This window comes from Heteronotia binoei, chromosome 21, assembly GCF_032191835.1.
Source record: "Heteronotia binoei isolate CCM8104 ecotype False Entrance Well chromosome 21, APGP_CSIRO_Hbin_v1, whole genome shotgun sequence".
Taxonomy (NCBI): domain Eukaryota; kingdom Metazoa; phylum Chordata; class Lepidosauria; order Squamata; family Gekkonidae; genus Heteronotia; species Heteronotia binoei.
Window position 1 is genome coordinate 137,890,873 of NC_083243.1, and position 9,425 is coordinate 137,900,297.

At 41.2% G+C, this 9,425-nt stretch overlaps 1 non-coding gene across 1 annotated transcript; it reads right to left on the reverse strand.

The window, feature by feature from the left end:
* Positions 1 to 601: 601 nt before the first annotated feature.
* On the reverse strand, positions 602 to 668 carry TRNAS-GGA (transfer RNA serine (anticodon GGA)). The gene has a single exon. It is a non-coding gene; the product is annotated as a tRNA-Ser (tRNA).
* Positions 669 to 9,425: the final 8,757 nt, after the last annotated feature.

Sequence of the window (9,425 nt, forward strand, 5' to 3'; positions counted from 1 at the left end):
AACAAAGCCTGCTGAGGGAAAATCAGCATGGCTTCTGCAAAGCGAAGTCCTGCCTAATCAACCTTTTGTACTTTAAAAAAGTGAACAAGCATATAGGCAATGGTACACTGTGTACTTGGACTTTCAAAAGGATTTTGACAAGGTACCTCACCAAAAACTCCTGAGTCAATTTAGCAGTCATGGGATAAGAGGATGGGTTCTCTTACATATTCAGAAATGGTTGAACAACAGTCAGGGCTGGCCCTAGACTGTCTGGCACCCTAGCAAGGCTAACTTCTGGCATCCCATCCCCTGCACTGATAATGTCACCGAGTCACATGGGGGTGCCCAATTCATCACCCCAAGAAGGCCAGCACCCCAAGCAATCACCTAGTTTGCCTAGTGGCAGGGCAAGCCCTGATGACAGGAAGCAAAAAGTAGGAATAAATGGACAGTTGTCTCAATGAAGGGAGTTAAGCAGTGAACATATGAACATATGAAGCTACCTTATACTGAATCAGACCCTTGGTCCATCAAAGTCAGTATTGTCTTCTCAGACTGGCAGCGGCTCTCCAGGGTCTCAAGCTGAGGGTTTTCACACCTATTTGCCTGGACCCTTTTTTGGAGATGCCAGGGATTGAACCTGGGACCTTCTGCATTCCAAGCAGATGCTCTACCACTGAGCCACCGTCCCTCCCCAGTGGAGTCATACATGAATCAGTATTGGGACTGGTACTTGTTCATAAACCATCTGGAACTAGGAGTAAGTAATGTAGTGGCCAACTTTTCAAATGACACAAAATTATTCAGAAAGGTGAAAACCAAAGATGAAAGTGAAGAGCTACAGCAGGAGTCCCACAAATTCGGTGAGTGAGTGACAATCTGGGAAATGAAGTTCAATGTTGGTATGCTTAAGGTGATGTGCACCGAGGCAAAAAAAAAAAACTTGACTTCAAGTATAGGTAACAGGTTTGAACTTACTGAGACTAAAAGGGAAAAATTCTCAGGGTTGTAGTGGAGAGCACAATGAAAATGTCAACCCAGTGTGCTGCAGGAGTGAAAAGGGTAAACTCTGCATTAGGGATTATTAGGAAAAGGATTGAAAATAAAACAGCTGGTATTATAATATCCCTGTATTGGTCTGTGGTGAGGCCTTATTTGGAATACTGTGTGCAGGTCACTATATCTAAAAAAGGACATAACAGAGCTGAAAAATGTACAGAAGAGGGCAACCAAGATGATTAGAGGGTTGGAACACCTTTGCTATGAGGAAAGGCTGAAGAATCTGGGACTTTTCAGTTTAGAAAAGAGATGACGGGGACATAATAGAGATCTATAAAAATTATGCATGGGGTAGAGACACCTGACAAAGAGAAAATTTTCTCCCTCTCCAAAATGCTAAAACTCAAGGGCATCCAATGAATCTGATGGGAAGTAAATTCCAGACAGAAAAAAGGAAATAATAACTTTACATTAAAATGTGGAATTCACTTCCAAGAGATGTAATGAGGACAACATAGACAGCTTTAAAACGGGATTAGACAAATTCATGGAGGATAGGTCTGTCAGAGGCTGATGCAATTAAGGGGAACTTCCATGTTTAGGGGCAGTCAAACTATGACTCTCAGTGCCAGAACAGGAGACAGCAACAAGAGAAGGTCTCAGACTCTATGCTCTGTTGTTGGTCATCCAGAGGAAATGGTTGTCCACTATGTGAGACAGGATGCTGTACTAGATGGACCATTAGTCTGATCCAGCAGGGCTCTTCTTATGTTCTCTTCTTAGATCTCCTTTTCTAAACATATGGGTGCAATCAGTTGAGTAGGGAAAAATGCCCTTCATTCACAGATGTCACGCTTGCCAATTTACCTCTACCAATGCCCTAGCAAGCAGTGCTGTTCCTGACATTCCTAGTTAGAGACTAACCAATCCCTACGGCACAGGTAAAAAATGTCCTGCCTCCCTTCCAATCTGAGGAAAGCACAAAAAAAATTGCTACTAGACTCCCCTATGACCAGTATATCCAACACTGGCTATCACAAGGTGGATAGATCCAAGTGGGCAGCCATGTTGGTCTGTGTTGCGGGGTTACTGAGTGTGGGCAAAAATAAATTTCGCCAAAATCTGAAGCGGTAGAACAAAGTAGGAGTCAAGTTCACCTTTAAGATCAACAAAGTTTTATTCAGAACATATACTTTTGTGTGCTCCAAGTACACTTCATCAGAGGTGTGCTTGGAGCACATGAAAGCTTATGTTCTGAATAAAACTTTGTTCGTCTTAAAGATGCACTTGATTCCTACTTTGTTCTGTCACAAGGTGGAACATTGAGGCAGCCATAGCTGGGCATCACTTGACATTAGATTCAACCCTGTCCCCAGAAGTCCTTCTGCTCCAGTACTTAGAAGCACAGAGCAAAACAACTCTCACTCTTATTGGGGCACAGAACAAGCTAGTGTTGGACAAAGGGTACATCTCTCCTTTAACTGATCCATGAATCTCGCAGTGCACTGATGATGAAAGCACAGCAATTTCAGAAATTTTCAGATTTCAAATCCATTCTTGGTTTGCAAATATGTGAATTAGTTCATACATTATAAATTATCATCATCATTAATAGTCTGGCCTCAAATTCAGTGGGAGCTCACAGGAGCATAGCTCCTGAACCTTTCTGAGAGTTCCACCTTCTCCTTCTGAAAGTTCCACCTTCATTGAATAGTATGTGCCGTTGCATAACAATCCCTGGATGAGCTCCACCACCTATTTTTCTACAAAACAATCCCTGATAATAGTACATTATTATTTTTTTACTGAATTAATTTTAAGCAAAAATTAGGCTCCTGCCTCCCCTATCTTTTAGCCTAATAATTCTTCTGATTTCAGAAATGATTTCTGATTTAGAAGTGGCTATTCTGTTAGGATGAAACATAGTTTTGAAACCTGTTTTATTCAGTTCATATTCTTATTTGATTTTGTTTTTCCCTCATAAGAAACATATGCAACATTTTTTCTTTCCTTATGCTACATTTTCTCCATTGAAATTTAAGCATCTTTCAGTGTTTTTGCATCATATAGATAGCACAAAATGGTAAAAGTGCCACAAAAGTGATAGTAGGTAAAATAAACAAAAGCTTTGTCAGTATCAACAATGAAAATGAGACAAAAACTGATGACATCAGTGGTGACATAAGAAATCAAAAAGAAAGAAAATGGCTCCTAATGCCCATGTTCAATTGCCTGCACCACCTATACACCCCTTCCTCAACAGCACTGGCCAGTGTATGCAGTTGGGAGTGCTGTTGCCATTGCCATCAGGAATGTCAGCGCTGTGTACCACCCACACTGGGCCCTGGCAGCTACTCTACCTCAAAATATGCTGACACATTTAGTAGGCCCTTCCTTCAGCTGCTACTGCTGGAACCCTGCCTCAAGCTACAACCAAGCTTGCTTGGTTTCAAGAAAATCTTTTGACAGCTATTTTTCACTTTTCTTTGGTTGAAACATGGAGAAATTGCTGTGAAAGGTAGCAGAGAATTGTACTGCAATTAATGAATTAATTTCAAGTTATATGAAGTTCATACAAGCTTTTCTGCAGTTATCCCAAAAAGGATATTTATGAGGGACTTGCAGCTTTTTACTGGCTGTGTTTCCCATGCCTTTAAAAGCAACCTGTTGTGCAGACACTTAGCGAACTACTTTAATCCTTTTTAATATCTACAGGAGGAGTTTAATTTTGGTGTCAGACAGCTGTTAACAGCAGGACCAGTAAAATGGTGCCAAGTTCATAGTACCATCTCTTCCAGTGCTGTTGAGATATACCACAGTAATCTCCAATAATCTTTCTGCCCCACACCTCTTACTTTCATTCACTCACACAGAAATCTCATAGAAGGCCACCTGGCTACAACTGGGGGTGCCATTTTTTATTGGCAGAGCCCCTATGTCTGCAACAACAGTATGATGAACAGAAAAGTTTCATCCAGTAAAAATGGAAAGAAAGAAAGGAAGAGAATGGAAAAGAAAGAAAGGTAAAGAATGAAATTTATTTATTTATTTATTTATTTTGTGATTTCTATCCCGCCCTTCCCAACAAGTGGCTCACGGCGGGTTACAACATAGGAGTCTAACATAAATAGGAATTAAGTGTAAAACATTTAAAACATTTAAACAGTTAAAACATTTAAAACATTTAGAGGCAGCGAACATCCAATATAACTGCGTGCAGTTTCTTATACCAGCTAGTCATAGGCCAGCCGGAAGAGGGTTGTTTTACAGGCCCTGCAGAACTGGGTAAGGTCCCGCAGGGCCCTCACCTCTTCCGGCAGCTGGTTCCACCAGGAGGGGGCCTGGAAATGGAAGGAAAGGGAAAGAAAGACACGGAAAGAAAGAAAGAAAGAAAGAAAGAAAGAAAGAAAGAAAGAAAGAAAGAAAGAAAGAAAGAAAGAAAGAAAGAAAGAAAGAAAGAAAGAAAGAAAGAAAGAAAGAAAGAAAGAAAGAAAGAAAGAAAGAAAGAAAGAAAGAAAGAAAGAAAAGCCTTCCTCACCATCAGATGAGCTCAGCCAGCAAAAATTCTGCCCAGGGGTCGTTTGGTAACAAAAATAGCTACTGTAATGCCCCTCCCAGCTGAAAAAAACACACACATCCTTCTTTGCCGCCCAGGCCTCCTGGGGAAATCTCCCCAAAAGAACACACTGCAAGGCACATGAAAGCTTATACCTTAAAGAACACTTCATGGGTCTAAAGTGCCAGTGGATGCTAGCTTTTCTCTCAAACACTGGGAGCAGGGGAGAAGGAAGGAGAGGCAGCCCAGCTCCTTTCTGCACAACACAGAGATGGGGGTGGAGCCAGTTTTGCTGGGGGCAGGGCTAGCTTTGGCTTTTCTTGTGACCCAGTAGTGAGGCTTCCATGGCCCAGTACTGGGTCACGACCCTGCAAATGGGAAACACTGCTCTAGCCTCCTTTGCACCCTTCTCTGTGGCATGAAATTTCAGATTTAAATAAATGTGGGACTTCCTGGTTTGGTTGTTACTTACAATCTATGGAGAGGACAGGATGGAATGAATAACTTGGTGCTCCTCCAATTCTCTCCCTGAAGGACAAATAACATCTGAATATGACCTGAGATAGCAGAATGGTCCCAAGATTCCATATTGCCTCACCCCCCGTTCTTCTTGTCCTTGTTTGCAGCTCTTTTTACTACACAAAGGGTGATTACAGACAGGCAGTTTGGGCCGACTCAGAGACACCCCTGAAATTGACCCCCAAAAATCCTTCCACACACAAACATCTGCCACCCGTCCTTGTCCCATACTCACCCCACCCTTTGGCCTCCACAGTGGAACTGAAATTTTTGAGCTGCACACCAGTTGCTTCTTTGGTGTCTGGAAGCATAAGGGTGCAAATGAGACGCCTTGGTGGTGTGAAGTCACCAAGCCACCCCAAGTCACATTCAGTTTTTTAAATTAAAACTCTTCTTATTTGCGCACATGCATGTGACTACTGAAAATGTATGGGGTCGAGAATGGTGTGCAACAGCCGTCTGAACATGTCCATGTCACCCCATGGACGAGATGAGGATGGCTTGTGGGGGAGCATGTGGAGACTTCAGGATGGCTCTTTTTGAGTTATCCCAATTTGGGATGCCTCCCATCCGCCCCAAAATGCCTGTCTGTTAGTAGTCAAAAAGTACCTATCCATGCCATATATAGTTGGTACTAGAAGAAAACTATTATTCAGATGGACACATTGTGATTTTAAAAGGCTTGCATGCAAAAACAGAAAATATGAAGACATTACATTATTGGAGAAGAACACAGGACTCTTGCCTCTGATCCAAGGTGTAAGGAAAAGCCCCCTTACAGAACATCATGATTACCAGCTTGGTTGCCAGAGCACCTGGAGAAGTAACTCGCACACATCTGGCCAGAGAGTGTGAGTAAACCTATCCAGGAACATAAGAGACTTATGTAATACAAGCAGTCATAACGCCACGAAAGCACTCTAAACCGGTACAAGAGTGCCTACCAGGAGAACGGAAGGCTTCCCGTCATTCCGTATACCAGCCATGGAGTGGAAGAGACTGCACCGCCAGGAGCTATGAAGTTCTGACCATGGAATCCACCATGGAGGGCTAACACCACACAGCCATCTTCCTACCAGGCTTGACTCCATTCCATCAAAGCGGACGGCTCACATACACACCAGATGTCACCTTTGGCCTACAAACAACCTACCCACCCCAGGAGTGGTTAATCATCCAACCACCACTTTCTTTGTTTAACGGAACTCTAGACAAAGACTGGTGCCCAGAAGAAGACCATCTTCAGCCAGAGCCAAGTTCCTTTGTATATACTGGGTGTTACCTAGGCCACAATTTGACTCTCTATTGTCACCCTTTCAGATAAGTTCCCTAATCTTGAGTGTTCCCCACCCAGTAGTCACTTCTATTCTTCTTTCCAACTGTCACTTTGGAGCCACCCCCTGGTCTGTTTCCATCTGAAAGTTCTCTCAGGTATCCAGGATCCAGGCAAGTCCATTGGTCAAGAGCAAGCACCCAATTAGGTGTCACCAATGCACTTTCTATTGGTTGTCGCAGTAGTCCAGCCCTTATGGTCACTGCGAAACCTCCCCTTTTAGTGAGGTCATGCACCAGCTGACCACTTTTCTCCTCCCTCGTACCTCCCATCCCCTAAGGGCTCAAGAGAGTCCTTATAATTTGTGGACTAGCTACCCACAGGTGTGCTTCTAGCAGTATCCCAACTTCTGCTGCATAGATCCATCCTCGGTTCCTGATCAGTTTCGGGTCCTTCTCCCACTTCTTCACTTATCGCCATTGGAGCCTTCCTTGAAGACTACGATAGGTAAATATCGCCCTGTTTGTCTAACCATGTGTTCTATCTATCTATCTATCTATCTATCTATCTATCTATCTATCTATCTATCTATCCATCCATCCATCCATCCTAGGACTGAATGTGTGATTTTATGAGTATTTTATATTGTATGGAAACCTATATTTTTCTTAATAAATTTTAACTGATTTTACTTAATTAGAGTCCCAATATTCTTACGCATTACTTTTTTCAGACGGTTAATCTTGTATACACAGGTAAAAGATCCTGAGTGAGCCAGGTGCCCACCTGACTAATTCCCCAACCTCGTTTTGAGGGCATTTTGGTTTACAAAGGAACAATATGATGACAGGGTACCAGGCTATTAGACTGGGCCCTGACATAGTCCTAGGGATTTCTCTCTCTAAAGATTCAAAGTATTTACAAAGCTGCAAACTATAATTGTGTAGGGTAATAATAATTTGTAATAATTTCAACAAGTAATTTTGCAGACTGACAAAAATATAATTAGTTGCTTAAATATTACTGACTAGTTTTACCATTTACACATCTGGAATTATAGACTAACATAATTATGCTACTATATTTGTCATCAATGTGAAAACTATGCAACAAAAAAAAGGTGAATTGTACGGCAATCACAATACAGGACATTTGTGTAACGGAAATAATAACTTGAAAATAAAGTGCCTAATGTAATAATGCTTTCAGTTTACTATCAACATTAATGAGAAAGCCTTTGCTGCCAGGGGATGTCCATGAATATGTCAGAACTCCTAAACCTTCAAATTATAGTAGATCTGAATGGGAACTGATCTGCATTTGTGTCTTCAATTTGGCAGCACTAAAGTATTATTATCTTTAAATAATCGCATATACATGTTGTATTATATTTATTAGACCCTTTATTCTTAATTTACAGGGTTCTGTAGTGAAGGACTGAATAAAATGTCTTCATAGGATTGAGAAATATTGAAAAAGTATGCCAGAACTTCTGGACTGGGTACAATCCCTATCAAAAGTATTCAGAAATAAAAATATCATGCCTTTTAACGAAGAAATAAAAATCCACTAGATGGTGCTAGAAGCCAACTATTATTCAGATGAACACATTGTAATTTTAAAAGGCTTGCATGCAAAAACATAAAATATAAAGACATTACATTATTGGAGAAGAAAATGCTCATCTCGTTTTAGAAATAGAGAAGCTGATTCCTACCATAGAACATCTAATTACAAAGCTGTTTCCAAATAACACCCCTATAGCGAGGGTAGGTTGGTGGTTTAACATTCTCTATTTTAAGTAGGGTTAGTCACTAAATTATCTGCCCAGTACATTTATCTGATCTAGCCACAACCTCCAGAACAGTCCTTTTGTTGTGTCCTGAGCTTGAGGCACAACGCAACAGACTGAGAGGATTCAAAAGATCTGCATCCCGACTGGCTGCCTAATTCACAATGGCCAATCAGGAGGCAGTATCGGGGAATCCTAGAATCTGCCAATGGGTATGCATATTCTAATGAAGGATCCAAAAAGGGTGCAATCACAGAGTGTTTTAGAATGAAGGATCCAGGGTGTTTTCTGCTGCATGGAGCCTGGGTTTTCCCTGCCCCAACTGCATATATTGCTGCATGTTCTGAGTGCTTATATGTAGGATGTAGTAACTTAATAAAGATGCTGAAGCACTATGCTGGCTGAACTCACTACTTAACACCTTTTCCTTCTCATTTCCCTTGTTTCACTGTCTGTTAATAGGTATTCACTGCCTGTAACTATCCATTTCTAAGAACAGTGTATGAATACAATTATATAGCCTCATACAAAATTTCAGAATAGGATAGTAACACAAAAATATATATTCAAAATATGACTGGCTATGGTTGTGGCATTAATTCCACCTGAAATTATAGATTATTAGATATCATCTGGCATTGCATAGTGGTTTTTGCAGGAAGAAATTTAACACTGCTTGTATTTGAAAGAAAGTTGCCCTTAGTTAAGTATTGCCTATATCAGATAATTTTATTACTACTTTGATGGTTGTACATAGTTATTATATTGTTATGTGATATTTTAGCTTGGTGTTGTGTTGTTGTTGTACTGTTATCGATGTGTTGTGTTGTTGTTGTTGACTGGCCTAGAGCCGTATTAAACTGACTGACTGACTGACTGACTGCATAGTGGTTAAAGTGTCAGACTACGGCCCAGGAGAACCAGATTTGAATCACTTCTCTGTCTTGGGAGCTTGGGACAATCAGTCTCTGTCTAACCTACTTCACTAAGTTGTTCCTGTGCGGAGAGAGTGCAGGAGTCAAGAATGATGTGATAAGCCATTTTTTATCCCAACTATGGAGAAAAGCAGGATATAAATAATAAATAAGCAATATTATGGACAAGGTTGTTCTCTGCTATCCTTTCTTAGAGTCAAATAAGTCCCTGGCCTCATGGTATGCCACACAAGGGAACTGAAGAGGCTTTGGAGCCACCTTGAGCATTGTTCAGAGAAAGCTATAGAACCTGGTGGTTTCTACATGGAGAGGGTCTTTTGCTGGTGCATATGCAAATAAAGTGCAGTGGCAAAGGGGCTTCCACATGTC